Source organism: Lampris incognitus, chromosome 16, assembly GCF_029633865.1.
Source record: "Lampris incognitus isolate fLamInc1 chromosome 16, fLamInc1.hap2, whole genome shotgun sequence".
In the NCBI taxonomy this organism is placed as follows: domain Eukaryota; kingdom Metazoa; phylum Chordata; class Actinopteri; order Lampriformes; family Lampridae; genus Lampris; species Lampris incognitus.
Window position 1 is genome coordinate 22,382,834 of NC_079226.1, and position 16,461 is coordinate 22,399,294.

At 43.4% G+C, this 16,461-nt stretch overlaps 1 pseudogene; it reads right to left on the minus strand.

Annotated features, from left to right (window-relative positions):
• Positions 1–730: 730 nt before the first annotated feature.
• Positions 731–3,428, minus strand: LOC130126013 (uncharacterized; annotated as a pseudogene).
• Between the last annotated feature and the right edge of the window lie 13,033 nt (positions 3,429–16,461).

Genomic DNA, 16,461 nt, shown 5'->3' on the forward strand with positions numbered 1-16,461 from the left:
CTGGAGAGAAGAGGAATGAAAGTCAGTAGGAGCAAGACGGAATACCTATGAGTGAATGAGAGAGAGGACAGTGGAATGGTCAGGATGCAAGGAGTGGAGGTGACAAAGGCATTTGAGTTTAAATACTTGGGGTCAACTGTCCAAAGTAATGGGGAGTGCAGTAGAGAGGTGAAGAAGAGAGTGCAGGCAGGTTGGAGTGGGTGGAGAAGTGTGTCAGGAGTGATTTGCGACAGAAGGGTATCAGCAAGAGTTAAAGGGAAAGTTTACAAGATGGTTGTGAGACCAGCTATGTTATATGGTTTGGAGACAGTGGCACTGACGAAAAGACAGGAGGCGGAGCTGGAGGTGGCAGAGTTGAAGATGCTGAGATTTTCACTGGGAGTAACGAAGAACAGGATTAGGAACGATTATATTAGAGGGACCGCTCAGGTTGGACGGTTTGGAGACAAAGCAAGAGAGGAAAGATTGAGATGGTTTGGACATGTGTGGAGGAGAGATGCTGAGTATACTGGGAGAAGGATGCTGAATATGGAGCTGCCAGGGAAGAGGAGAAGAGGAAGGCCAAAGAGGAGGTTTATGGATGTGGTGAGGGAAGACATGCAGGTGGCTGGTGTGACAGAGGAAGACGAAGAAGACAGGAAGGAATGGAAACGGATGATCTGCTGTGGCGACCCCTAATGGGAGCAGCTGAAAGTAGTAGTAGTAGTTGGGTCAAGAGCAGTCATAAAAATTATGTATAAAAAAAAACCCTGCTGGATTGCAAGCCAGCGATGTTCTTGGATAGGACATCAGAGCCCTTTTCTACTGCCTCCATATAGAAGTTGGCAACTATAGGTGAAACTGGGGAACCCATAACGTATACGTTTCTGCCTATAGTACTACCCCCTGTATGTGAAGTGCGTGTACTGAAGACAGTCTCAGGAGCAGACACACTTGGTCAGTGTTAAGGGTTGTCCTATTGCTAAGGGTAGGATCGTCCTGTAATTTTACACAGTCTGCATCCACTCCTTTAGCAACAGGAATGACGAGGGATGTAACATCATAAGACTATTGTTTCATCCACCTCATTAATGATGTCCCTCAACTTAGCCACATAATCCATAGTGTTCTGAATGTGATCTTCAGTATTGCCTACTAACAGGTTAAGAATAGATGCCAGAAACTTAGACATGTTATAGGTCACTGAGTTAATCATAATAGCAATAGGCACATCCTGTTTATGTACGTATCTTAAGTAAACCACACAGACTAGGTGTTGCTTCCCCTATAATCTATGGTACAGAAGTATGTCAATAGCATTGTTCTGTTCTAACAGCTTGAAGCAATCTATCACCTTTTCCCTCTAACTAGTACCTGGATCTCATTTCAGGGACTCATAAGTACTTATGTCACTAAGTAATGTCATAATTTTCTCACGATAGTATATCTGGTTTCTGCCTTTGCCCACTGGAAGGATGATGTTAACGTCCTTACTGAGAGTCGTGAGCACATTCCTCTCATCTCCGCTGATGTTGGATGGCAGCGGCTTTGCATTGCTGAGACAGGCTGAAACGTTTGCCTGAAGTTGCTCCTCTCCCAGGTCCGTGATGTTTTTGTTATGGATTGCCGATTCTGTGGCTGTGATCAGTTCCACTAGCGGGACTTGCATTGCCGTAACAGCAAAATTCAGCTTATCCTTAGCAAGTATGTCTTTCTCCACCTGGGTGAGTTGTCTGTCGGGCAGATTCTTCACCCACTTGTCCACATCACTGGCCTGTGTCTGACATCCGTCTCTCTGCCTGCCGTTAAGGGTGCTGTCCGCTGTCTGCCGATGTCTCTGGCATGCAGCAAGAAGGTTGAACTGCTTTTGCTGCCTGGGTTTCAACTTTCCAGTCCCTCCAGGATTTCGCACGCTTTTTTTTTTGAATTGTTGTGGCCTAAAATGCCTGATTTCACGGCAGCTTTTCTAAAAAAAAAATTGCAATGCACTTTGCGATGTTTTTAGCTGTTTTTTATTTTGAAATGAAATTGCAGGAGCAAGTCAAAATTGCAAAAATAGTTGTGATTTCTTTGTTGTTGTAAAATTAATTACAAATCGAAGGCAACTTGTTCCAGTGAGACTAAAATTGCACTGTTCTGAGTGTTCAAAGTAACCTTACCAAAAAAGGTTCAGGGTTAAAAAAACAACAAAATATACTTTATTTGTAAATGAAGAAGTGCACCTAGGGGTATTCCACAAAGCAGCAAACAGGCTTAAAAGTTAAAGTGCACAGAACCTCACAATAAACATTCATCATCATCTATGTTTAAAGATTCCATTAACAAAACAATGCAAAACCAAGTTTTTGTGTGAGTACCCACACAGTACCTGAATGCAAAAAAAAAAAAAAAAACCCAAAAAGTTAAATGGTGCAAATTCAAAAGTTCAAGTGCACAGAAATTCACAGTAAACATGGCACATACCAAGTACCACTGTACTTTGCTTTACCTTATGCTTGTACATCACACAATGTTAAGAATACATCTAAATCCAAATGATCGCCACACTTTCATCTACATCTGTTCATAAAGTCAAACAATTTCAGTTATGTTGACCAATATCCACAACAAATAAAGCTAAACCCTATGTTCTTCTGAGTATCTATAACTAAATGCAAATAATAGTAATGCATAAACAAAATTAAATGATGCAGGGTCAATCAATAAATGTAAAAACAAAAAAAAATCCTGAAAGCGGACTAGGTCTCAATGTCCTCTTCGGAATCTTCCTCTACTTCATCCCTTTCAAAAGCCCCACTAGTAAGTCGTTGGTTGTGGTATAAGAAGACCAAGGCTTTGCGGTTGTTGTTTGTAATTGATCTCCTTCGGCTGGACAACACCAGCTTGTAGATAATGTTGCTTCCTTCAGCATCTGCTGAGTTTATGATGACATCTTTGTATCGTTTGGCCAAGATGCTCAGCACGGGAAGTCTCTCCTGCAGCCCATCCCAGAACACATCCAAATCAACCACTCCACACGCTGAAGCTCTGAGTGCTGCTGGAGCCAGGTAGATGAAGTAGGCATCCAATTCATGCTTAGGAACAGCACTGAAGCCTGAGATGTATTTGCAGCTGGACAAATTGTCATTCATAAATGCAGTGTGACAAGGCTCAAACACCGTGACCTCTTGAAGGAAATTAATGGTAGGTTACCCATCTAACATGTACTTGCTGAGTTCCTCTTCTGCACTGTTGTACGCCTGTTCCACTGTGTTGATGATTTGTGTCTTGATGGCAAAATATAGGTTAAGCCCCTCAAAGTACTGGGCACATGCTTCATACTGTAGCTCTTTATTAGCAGCAAAGTTCATCTGCAGATCCTCCAGGTAGTCAAAAATCTTGGTGGTCATAGGGCATCTGCTCTGGAAGATGTACAGAAGCTGAATGATTACTTGGCACGTGTCTGCCATGATGCTGATCTAGACCTGCAGACTTTGAGTCATATCTGGATTTTGTAGCATTTCATAGAGTCTATCCACAGACTGTGGTGTAGTTTTGCCACACATCTATGAACAGAATAACAAATGAGTCAAAATTATGTCAATGCAATCAATCAATGTTAATAACAAAAGCACTGGTGTACATAGTTTCTCTGATTAAATCATTGTGTGTGTGTGGGGGGGTACAAGTACAATGTGAAATGTATGCATTTTAAAGTAATTACAATACTCTAAAGAAAGACGGAAATGTATCTTACATTTATTTCCATCTCTATGAACTCTTTGAAGTCCAAAGTGCTCTGAATGGTACTGTATTGCAGTGAACCCGGTGTTCCACCGTGTTGCACATGTATTTGGAGCCATGGTTGCCTTGCTTCCTGGCGGCAGTTTTTTTTTGTCATGAACTGAAGCTATCTTCTTTTGCAGGGGCCAGCTTGGTTGAACATCTGTGAGAAACTCAGCATGAATGCATTCAGCTGATCAAAAGGTCTGCAGAAGGCACTGCCAATGAGGTTCATAATGTGTGACATGCATGTTATGTGTAGTGAGTTGGGGAATAAAGACTGCAACGCATCTTTATATGCTTTCTTCATGTATGCTGCATTGTTGAACACAATGACATCCTCATTGGCTATGCAGTATTCTTGCAGACATTTGACCACAGCCACAGACACAGTAGAATGGTTGCACTTCTCTAGGAAAACTGTGCCTGCAAGGTAGGCCAGGATCCTCCCAGATTCATCCTTCTCCAGGGGTGCAATGAGGATGTTCAGTACACATCTCCCCTCTACATCTGGAGTCTCGTCAAATATAACAGCAACAGGCTTTTCAGCAAGATGTATCTTGAGTGCTTCCTTTTCTTTCTGGTGCACTGCTCCTAAGTATTTCTCTTGAAGCTTGTGAAAACCAGGAATGGCTCCTCCATTGACTACATTTTCCTTCAAGAATCTTCTCATTGCTGGATGGGTCACACAGAGAGTGGAATGATGACTGCAGTGCAAGTGGCGACCCAATCTTCACAAATCTTAGGGAAAAAGAAAAAAAAGAATACAGTATCAAGATGACATGCAATCACAATTGGTGAAAAAAAAATCCCTCACTCCACAGTAGTGTACCCTTTACAAGATATTGTTTGAGCTTATCTGCATTTAACTATTTACTCTCTCTTCTGCCTCACTCTCTTACTCACACATGCTCTCCATCTCTGATTTCATTACACGTCCAACTTGACGTTTTGAATCAAGCTTTCACACCATGTTTAAACATTTTATTTGAGACTTTTTATTCCTATTTACTTTATTTCTCTCTCTCTCCAACACACGCACACGCGCACACACACACGCACACGCACACGCGCGCACACACACACACACACACACACACACACACAAACACACACACACACACACAGTTTGTTATGCAAACAGGCAAGCACGCGCTACCACCCACCATGCACATTGAATCCAACTCACCTTGCAATAGATCAGGATGCAACAGCCTGTCATGGTGATTTTGTTGTCCACGCGTTTCAGCCATTCTCCGGGTGTGTTTTGTGGTAGAAAAGTGCTTGTCAATCGATGATTTTCGTTTGTGTTCCATCATAACGTTGCACGTCGTGCAAAACAGTTTACCCCCGCTTTCATGCAGAACATCAGGGAATTGCCCTGCATGGTCTTTGGCAGTAATTTTAGTTGGTAAATGTGAGACGTTCGTGGCACACACGTCTGCATCTTCACAATCAGAAACAAGGAAGTGAGTTTGGTGACGTATGGCTCAATGGTTGGCGTGGGGGACTGCTATGATTGGTAAAAATCGCGGGAAACTACGATGATTGGTCAAATTTGCGGAAAAGTTGCGGTGATTGGACAAAATTGCAAGGTCACGCAAGCGTTAATTGCTGGGATCGCAACATCGCGAAATCTTGGAGGTACTGAACATCTGTCGCCATCTTACAATGCTGTGATTGCAACTATTCCCCAATCCTCTCTGAATAGTACACGTGACCATTGTAACTCTAATGAATAGTCACGGCAATTTGCATATGAAACTGATCGCTGGTTTTGGTCATTATGCAACTGTGCTGTTTATAAGGTTGGGGATACCTGCAGTCAGCTGAGACTGATGAAGTCACATAGATGGGTGGTGAAACCTTTCTCCCACTAAACCTTGTGTCCAGGTGAACTGATTCAACTTTCTGGGATTTCCTTACCGGGATTATTGAGCATGCATCAAGACATTTTGAAACATCAGCTGTCTCGCAAGCCACACCATGCAGCATAATTGAAATTTATTTTTTTAACATGACAAACATAAGGCATGTAGTCCATGATCACAGCAAAATATTTTGCATCATGAACTTTTTTGTTATATCCTGAAAAATCGTCTGTTCAATTAGTTCCCTTTGTGAATGTCCTTGTGTAAGTAGTGTCGTGTTGTCATGTCTCTGAATTCTTCGCAAATGCTCATTCACCACTGCGTCATACTTAACAAGCAACTTCAACTCACCGAAGAAATTGCCATTGGAGGGGTCATTTGAAAGGCTATTTGAAAGGCCAAGTTCTGCTCAACTAAATGGCATATGATACTGATGATTCTGGTTAGTATTGCACGCCAGTGATTTCTCTCGCTCTCGATCAGCCCCATGTTACGACTGTAGTTTTCTTACCGGTCATTCTAGACTTAAGAGCATGCCATGCCTCTATGTTGCAAATGTGTGCTTTTGACCGTGATTTTAGAATGTCACCAGTGTTTCCAATCATGAAATCCATCCGTTGCTAGACTGATAATGTTTTCCAAATAATGTGCCGCAAAAGCAGAAAATCGTATCCTGGGTTTTAGAGTATAACAACCATGGCCATTTCACATTTTCTCAATTTTTAAGGGTAATGTAACAGAAGTCTTTGCGAAATCTTCGTGGAGCCGAGTCATTATTTTGCGGGAACACTATGTCCATAATCTGCTTTGGCCCTCTTCTCACTGACTCAGTTCTGATAAAAAATCTGAAATTCTATGGGGCCATAATACTGGGTCATTTGATATCAAAGGGAACTCGGCAGACCCACCTCCACATTGTGCCCCCTCGTTGTTAGCAGGTAGAGCAGTCTCTCGGGTGGTTCTGTTCCTCATTTTCGCCGGCAAACACTACTGACTAATTTGTAAATTCGGTGCTATCTTTGGCTCCTGGCACTGCTGGCTCTTTTGATTGCAATTGCAGATCAATACCCTCCTCATCAGGGATCGACAACCTATGGCTAGCAATGAGGCCAATCCTGGAGCCGCATAATGGGAGGCCGCCTGCGCGTGACATCTTTTTACATGGAGGGGCTGATGTGCCTGCAGACACCACACAGTCCTTGGCAGCGGGTGGCCAGAGTCCAATGGCATGAAGAACCAAGACGATTGGGAACCACCCTCTGTTGCAGCCTTCATCTGTCTTCACTGCCGTTGTGACCTGGAAACATCTTCCGCCAGTTCCACCGCTGAGGTCTTTGTTGGATCGCGCTTCGTCTGGAACCTCCCCCCTTGACCAATCCACCTTGGGTGACCCTACCAGCAGCCAAGCGCCGGAAGGCATAGCTCTTGGGATCATTGTTACACGAAAGGTTCTCCACAACGGCAAGGTGGCAATCCAGGAGACGCAACAACGAACACTCGGAGCTTCGGCTTCCTGACTACAGGAAGGAGTGAGCGAAACATTTATCTGTTCTAGGCCGAGATAGACAGCATAGCAGTGCAACACGTTTCTTTCAGTTTAATTAAAAATATTAATCATTAAGGATTCTGTTATTCTACAGTATTGTTGTTTGTAGTTATTTGTTAATAGAAAAACATTTTTCCAAAAGGTTTGGTGTGTTTTACGCATGTTTGTAATCATGAGGGGTTTGGTTGAACGAGGTCCTATCTATGCACTTTTTGTGACATAACTGCTTGTGACAATTTTTTTCTTATCATGGATAAATTATAGACCCACATAAATGCTCATTATAATAGGCTCCAAATCCAAAAACCGTCCGAGAGATCGCTGTGAAACAAAAACGCAGAAACAGCATACTAATTCCGACAAATTTAAGATTTGAGATTTATATTTATAAGATTTATATTTATTTATAATGTCTTTTTCATTTCTTGGTACTCAAATATGTTGAAAAGAATTTTGTCCTCTGCATTTAACCCTTCGAGTAGTGGGCGGGGCCAACTCCAGTTCCACATTCTCTCAGCTATTATTAGCCTGTCTACAACGTTTCGCAACCTGAACCCAACAAGAGTCAGAGATACAAAACATGCTTATTTCCTTTATAACAACAATACTTTTAATGAGATAGCCGTAACAGTAGGCTTAACAGTGTAGCACTCTGCCATTTTTATTACAATGAACGAACTGTAATAAATAGAAGAAGGTAGCACAATTATAATAACAGCAGCAAACATTTCAATAAACGAACAATCTAAATGAAAATAAATGAATGGCCTTAAATAGAATAAAATTAACTGTAATAAATAAAACAAGGTAGGTAGTGCAACTAGCGCAGTTATAATAACAGCAGCACAGCACACATTTTAATAAACAATTTCTTTCCAAACATTTAAATATAAATAAATAAATAGAAAGCTACTCGCTTGTAATTTGGAATGGCAAAGGCATCCGCCCTTCTCAAAGCTGTTGTGCAATGTTGACTCCCGCATGGCTCGCCTCTATTACGTCGGTTTCCAATACGAAGGCACAGAGTTCCCACTCCTGAGTTATAAAATGACAGGTGGCAGCCATGTACGCCTCCATAATCACCGCGGTCCAAATGTCCATTGTGAAACTTAAGGTTGTTAGAAGGCAGTTGAGTTTCAACGAGAGTTAAAATTTGGTCTCGAACATTGCTGTACCCCAGAGACGGGGCGTGTGAAACACTGGAGCGTTTGGGCACAGAGTAGTCAGGCTCCATCTTCGTTAATTTTCTGAAGCTTTCACCTTCTGCTACGTTAATGGGTCTCACATCCATAGCAATGAACTCTACTACGGTATCTGTTATGTCTCTCTTTCTTTCTCCATTATTGGTTTTTGGAACTATAAGGTCTGCTGTGTAGTTTTGGGTGTGGTTAAGGATGCTGATGGCTGCAATGCCTGGGGGATGAACCTATGGACAAATTATTATGCTTTTTTTTATGCCAATAACTGCCTTAGTCCCAGATGTTCCCACATTACTCATTACTCCTTATGTTTTATTTTAACTATTCGGACCACAACCCTCAGAGCAGGATAAGCGGTTTAGATAATAGATGGATATTCGGATCAGTTGCAACTATTCTCCAAGTAAAGTAAGTGCACATTTTTACCATGTGTAATGTTACTGTTTAAATGGTGGATAAAAGCAGCTTGACATTCAGGTGATTTATCATGCTTGTTGTGTCACCGTGGTAGGCAAGTTTCAAATTGCATATTTGGTACACTGCCTTGTCATCGCTCAAGCGTTTAAAGCGTTGCCATACAGCTGAGGTCTTCGCCATTTTGTTTTCCCTTTAATGGCCAAGGTGAACTAAGGAGTGATGTCACTGCTGTGAGTGAAAGGAATGTCAGGTGCCACAGCTGAGACAGTATATATTTCCACATTTTTAACAGTGCAATTAAAAATTATAAATATAAGGGGCGTGCGGGTAACGTAGAGGTCTATTTCGTTGCCTACCAACACGGGGATCTCCAGTTTGAATCCCCGTGTTACCTTCGGCTTGGTCGGGCGTCCCTACAGATACAATTGGCCGTGTCTGCGGGTGGGAAGCCAGATGTAGGTATGTGTCCTGGTCACAGCATCAGCGCCTCCTCTGGTTGGTCAGAGCGCCTGTTCGAGGGGGAGGGGGAACTGGGGTGAATAGCGTGATCCTCCCATGCCCTATGTTCCCCTTGCGAAACTCCTCACTGTCAGGCGAAAAGAAGCGGCTGGTGACTCCATATGTATCAGAGGAAGCATGTGGTAGTCTGCAGCCCTCCCCGGATTGGCAGATGGGGTGGAGCAGCGACCGAGACAGCCCAGAAGAGCGGGGGTGATTGGCCAAGAATAATTGGGGAGAAAAGGGAGAAAAATCCAAAAAACAAAACAAACAAACAAAAAACAAAACAACCTAAAGTTATTTTTTTGGGATGGGGGGGGACTATTGAATATGTGTTTGTAGATTGTTTTCATGCTACTTTTTGGTTTGATTTGCAGAAGAAGCTTTCAACGACATAAGACTCCATACTAAGAAAAGCTGATATAGTACTCATTTTTAACAATTCAAACTTCTTGGCAGATGAAGCTTACATACTTAACTTGATAACTTAATATATTGGCGAAAATTTATATTCATAAAATAATATGGCTTAAAAGATTACCCTCCTTTTATATTTTTAAAGATACCGATTTTAAAACATATTTCACTACTATTGAAAACTCTAAACTCTAAATCATAAATTGGCCAAAACATTTAAAATTTACTCGTTTAGCAGACCCCGAAGGTTTTTGTTTTTGCTATTCTTCTTTCCTTTCACTGCATTTTTTGTTGTACAATTTAATTTGTTTATATTATTTCTATTCTGTGAAGTATACTTACAAGTTTTATAATGAAAAACTCTCGAACATGTTTAAAATGTGACATGTATTAAAAGTAATGTGTAATTTAGATTATGCAGTTGCACATAAGCTCAATAAAGCCTGTACATCACTGTCGGCCCATTTGTCCATGTTTTGTTCCATATTTAAAGGCTAACGTCAAGGGCTGTTGGGTACATGGCTAAAGTTTTACACGTTTTTATTTTGTAAATGGCAGTTGCTGGTGCTGCATTGGCTCATGTGTTTGACCAGTCAATGTACACTTACATCTGGACCAATCACCGTACACTTGTCACTCAAGGTTCCTCTTGTGTTGGGAGAGAAAAGGCCCTCAAAGTAGTGTTCCAAGAACTACGTTCGTTCCCATTTCCTGCAGTGTGGGAAAGATGAAAACAGAAGAAGAATGCCACACTATTCGACACTGTAGTGTTACAACGAAAGTATTCTTACAATTAATTTTTCCTCAGCATTTAACCCAATCGTATTGTATAGGAGCAGTGGGCAGCTGCAGCACCCGGGGACCAACTCCAGTTCTTCTTTCCATTGCCTTGGTCAGGGGTGCAGACAGGACTATTAACCCTAACTTGCATGTCTTTTTGATGGTGGGAGGAAACTGGAGCACCAGGAAGAAACCCAAACAGACACGGGGAGAGTTCACACCTGAGTTGGGGATGAACTTGCCAAGGCCTTTCGTTAAGTAATGTCTCTCAAACCTTGAGCATTAACAGAAAAGAACTTTATAAAAGAAATGATTAAACAAAACAAATGTCATTTAATCTGAAAGCTCGTTATGTGCAGAAAGTAGAACTTATCCTCCTAGCTGAAACCGTATGCGAGCATCTGATCAGTCAGCGTATCTCCTTGTTATCTACAAAGGCTCTGCCTCCGACAAAGTAGGCAATCTTCTTCTCCTGGCGGGCTTGCTTGATTATTGGCCACAATTGATTCCGTTGTTTGCGATCCTCCGGAGTGAGATCCTCCTTGAAGCGGAGATTTCTTTGCTTCAGGTACTCAGAGTGTTTGGACATCTTCCAGACCATGTCGCGAAAATGAATCATAGAAAACTGAGGGAAGATATAGCGGGCCTGTGCTTTAGCTGGGTGTTTTCTATCAAGCCTGTGACCCGAATCATTTACTACCTGAAACTTTTCTTTATAGCCTGGGGCCACGTTTTGGCATATGTCGATCACCTTAATTCTCACCCCCTCCCCTTCTTCTTCAGGGAGACCACGTAGGCGCAGATTCCACCTCCTTTTATAGCGCGCCAACTCCAAAACTTTGTTTTCCAATGACTGGATTTTTTTCTTTGGCTTTGCTGACTCTATCCACCGTGTTATGGTTTTACATGACCAGAAGACTCGACTTAGCTGATGAATATACAGAGACTTGACTTGACTGCATGAGATTACTTTATTAAATGAAAGTTACACTTCAACATTGCTATAATGAAGATCTGTTTAGGGACTGAACTTTGTCTCATTACTGTTATTGTCTAACTCGCTTTAAAATAAGAAAAAAAAATGAACTTGCTGCTCAAATAGTCTAACTTTTTAAACCACATTTCCTTCTTGACAGAGGAAGATGCAGAAGACAGGAAGAAATGGAAACGGATGATCCGCTATGGCGACCCCTAACGGGAGCAGCTGAAAGTAGTAGTGGAGGGGGACTCCCACCGCTGGCCCATCAGAAAGTCTTTGTACCTCTCAGGTGGTCGAATAATTCGACCTCTCCTGGTTTGAGCTGGCCTTGATGAGGATGAGAGCTCGATTTCAGCACTCTGCTGTAGTTGCGTCTGGTGTGCTGGTTTGCACCTCATCTGTTAAGTCGGTTTCTGAGTTCATCCGAGTGCTGGCTGGTGCTTTCCTCAGATGGCATCTGTAGTGCTGTCCTGAAGATGTCACTATGTCATAGGACCGTGGTTCACCTCTCTGTGCATGACCACAGCTGGGCGCCAACCTTGTGCTGTCTCCATACTACCTGGGTGCAGTTCTGGAAGCTGCTTTGCTCCTCTGTTGTAGTACTGCTGCTGTCTTTTCTGTAGATTTTGGAGAGTTGAGTGTACATCTTTAGGCACTGCTGGATGGAGAACTGAGCTGGAGCTCAGTAGAGTGCTTCTGAGGACTCTGCCCATGAGCATTTGTGCTGGGGAGTACTCCATGCCTGTTATAGGTGTGTTCCTCAGGGTGAGAAGTGCAAGATGGGGGTCTGTGTTTGTTCGTCGTGCTTTCTTCAGCACGAGTTTCATGGTTTTCACTGTTCTCTCAGCTAGTCCATTTGACTGTGCATAACCTGGACTGAAGTGAATGAGTTTTATGCCCCATGATGTTGCAAAGTTTCTCATTTCCTGACTTGCAAATGGAACATGGTCACACACTCTCTCTTTTGGTATTCTTATTCTAGAGAAGACTGATTTCATCTTGCTGATCACAGTGTGTGATGTCTTGTTCTTAATGTTCAGTACCTCTGGGTATTTTGAACGGTATTCTACTATCAAGAGAAATGACAGACCTTCTATTTCAAAGATGTCAGCCCCAACTTTGAGCCAAGGAAGCTCAGGGATGTCATGTGAAATCAGTAGCTCCTTCTGGTTTCTGGGCTGGAACTGCTGGCACGTTCCACAAGTCTCAACCATTTGTTCTATGTCTCATCATTCCTTGCCAGTACCAGTGCTTTCTGCCCAATGTTTTAGTCTGCTGCATCCCTTGATGAGCTATATGTAGCTTTTGTAGCATTTCTGTTCTTGGCTTGCTTGGGAGGATTATTCTGTCTCCAGTGAACATTATTCCTTCCCTCACAGCCACTGTGTGTCTGATAGGCCAGTATCGTGTCAGTCTTGAGTCTGCCTGCTCCCTGTGTTGGCGCCAACCATCTCTGTGTATGACTTGCAACAGCTGCAGTGTTTCGTCTTTCTTTGTTTCACCCTGGAGCTGCTCTAGAGTCTCTGTACTCAAGGCATCTGTGGGCCCCAAAGCATAGACAACTTTCTCGTTCATGATGTCATCCGCTGACGTGTGCTGTTCTTGTATTACAGCTCATGAGAGTGTGTCTGCCATCAGCAGAGCTTTACCCGGTGTGTAGGTGACATTTAAGTCATATCGCTGCAGCTGAAGCAGCATTCTCTGCAGTTTGGAAGGAGCTGTTCCAAGTGGCTTTCTCAGGATGTTTTCCAGTGGTTTGTGGTCTGACTGAACATTCACCCTCATCCCATACACATACTGGTGGAATCTTTTGACAGAGAAGACAATAGCTAAGAGTTCCTTCTCAATTTGTGCATAGTTCTTTTCGGTCTCAGTCAGTGCCCTTGATGCATAGGCTATTGGGTGGCCCTCTTGTAAGAGACACGCCCCCAGGCTTTAGATGCATCAGCTTGTATTATGAGCTATTTCTTTGGATCAAAGAACCGGAGCACAGGAGCATTTGTGAGGGCATGTTTCAGTTTGTTGACTGCATCATCATGTTCACGTTACAACTGCCACACATTGTCCTTCCGTAGCAGCTGTCTTAGTGGCACTGTTATGGTGGCCTCATCTGGGATATACTGTGCTAGGTATTTTATCATGCCAAGTATTCACTGTAGTCCTGTTTTGTCAGTAGGTGGCGGCATCTCAGCAATGGCCTTAACTTTTGCTTCATCTGCCATAACACCCTGTGCAGTGACAATGCGGCCCATGTAGTTTACACTGCTCACCTTATACTGTATTTTTTCTTTGTTGAATTTCATGTTGGCCTTTCACTCTGGCCATCACCTCTGTATTATCTCATCATGTTCTTTCTCTGTAGATGCAGCGATGATCATGTCATCAACTATGATGTGAATGCCTTGGATGTCTCTGAATGTTTCACAGTTGCATTACTGGAAGACTTCACTCGCTGACTTTATTCCAAATGGTAGGCGTTTGAACTGATATCTCCCCCATGGTGTGTTAAATATGCACAGTAGTGATGACTCCTTGTCTAGCTTTACTTGCCAGTAGCCATCCTTTTCATCGAGCACTGTGAATATTTTCTTACCAGCAAGGTTGCTCAAAACTTCACCAGTTGTAGGAGTTGAGTAATGCTGTCTTAGTATTGCTTTGTTCAAGTTACTGGGGTCCAAGCAAACCCGTAACTTCTTTTTGCCCTTCTTTTCAGTGACTACAAGGCTATTCACCCATGGTGTTGGTTCAGTTACCTGTGCAATCACATCAGCTTGTAACAGATCGTTCAGAGTGGCTTTGAGTCTGTCCATTACTGCAAATGGTATTTTTCTGCAGCCATGTATGACTGGTGTAGCCTTGGGGTCCGTGTGAATGAGATACTTGCCAGAGAACTCCCCCAGACCTTCAAAGACAGTTGGGTGTGGAGCTATCAGCTGCTCTTTTGTTGTTGGATGTTTCACGTCCAGTATGTCAATGTCCAGCCTTTTTACTAGATGCAAATCTTCACACGCCTCCCTCCCTAGGATGGGTATGGCAGAGTGCATGGATACATAAAAGGATAGACTCGCTTGAGCCTTGGGTGTGGAGCACTTGAGAGTGAGTTTCCCTTCAGGCTTCAGTTTCATCCCTCCATATGCCACCAGCACTGTTCTTGTGGGCTGTAGTAGTAGGTGTGCTCTCTATTCACACCTAGCCTTCCTTTTCATGGACTTAAGCATCCTCAGTGGCAGGACATTGGCCTCTGCTCCCGTATCCAACTTGAACTTGACAGACATATTCCCTACATTTACCTCAGAGTACCACAATTTGTCAACTTTAAGGTCTAGCAGATTAATGTTCACTGTTCCAATAAACAAGGCATCTACTTCAGGATTCACTTCATGTATGGTCTTTCCATGCTGTGCTTTGCCTGACATGCACCTCTTTGCATAGTGGTTCTGCTTTCCACACTTACGGCAGGATGCACCATATGCTGGACATCACCTTAGCTTGTGTGATTTTCCACATTTCCTGTATGTGCTCTTGTGTCCCTTGTTCTGTGTGTACTGAACTGACTGTTTTTGTCCTTTATTCCATGGTTGACTGTTCTTTTGTTTTCAGTTTTTAAGCACTGCATGTACCGCTCTCTCCTGGGACACTGCACCCATTGCTTGTATTTGTGCTTTAGCAGTCTCAGCAGCACGACATGTGTCTATGGCCTTTTCTAATGTAAGATCTGGTTCTCTTAAAAGTCTCTCTTTCAGGCGCTGGTCATTCATACGGAACACAATTTTGTCTCTGATCATGTCGTTTTCGGAGATGCCAAATTCACAGTCTTTACTCTTTTGCCTGAGCTCTGTCACATATTTCTCTATCGTGATAAATTCTGACATAGGGTGCACCCAAAACTGATGTCTTTCAAACACTATGTTTTTCTTAGGCTGACAATAGGCTCTGAAAGCTGCTAGAATTTCTTCTTCATCATAGCCAACTTCGAGAGCTTCCTCGCCTAGTGCGTGCAGTAAAATGTCTACTTTTACCTTTTCGTCCTTACGATCTGCACCACTCGCGGTCATGTATATTTTCTCCCAAGTTGCCTGTCAGCACCAGCGGCGACGGTAACTTAAACTGGTCCATCTTCACCTTTCCTTGTCTGTACGCCGTACGCGCTAGCTTAGCTTTTAGCTAGTAGAAACTCCGTTCTCTCGACTCAACTGCGGCAAAATACGAACTGGACCGACTTCTGACACCATGTTATGGTTTTACATGATCGGAAGACTCGATTTTGCTGATGAATATACAGACTTGACTTGACTGCATGAGACTACTTTATTAACGACAACCCCTGCAGCATACACATAAAACGCTCATGGCCGGACGAATCACTCAGAGTTACTCCACCTCCACATTATCAACTTCCGTATTAGTATCAGTCCGCGGCACTATATTGTAGTGGGAAATGCCTGGGGATGTACTTGGAATGTTGCACTGGGCTCGTGCAGCTAGAGGACCAATCACAGGTTAGCTCGCGCTGTCACAGACGCAACTATATTAGACACCGCGGGAGAGACAAAGGCCAGAACTGTTTAGTAACCATATCGTAGACTGTCACCTTAGCGTGGGATAGAGCAGGGAAACCTAGCGTATCCTGGGCTAGACAGTAGATACGGTGGCTAGCAGTGGTAGTGTTAGCAGCAGACTGCCTCGGTACCTGTAGCTAGCTGACTACCCCCGAGAGCTTCCCCAGAGAGACTGAGAGAGACATTCACCCGGTCACACCGGAGCCAGAGTACAGAGAGAGAGAGAGACACGCACCCCGGAGAGCAGCCATCCATCTCCCGCCCCGCCTAGAGCTCAGCCGCCCTGTTCCATCACCAGCCCTGGTCCCAAGGTGAGCTTGCTAATCCATTAGCACACGGCTAACTAGCTAACTAGCAGGCTAGCCCTAGCCTTGGCGCAGCTATCTAGCTAACGGTGGTGAAGCCCGGTTTGTCGCACCTAAAAGTCCCCGCCTCCATCCATAGTTACCCGGGC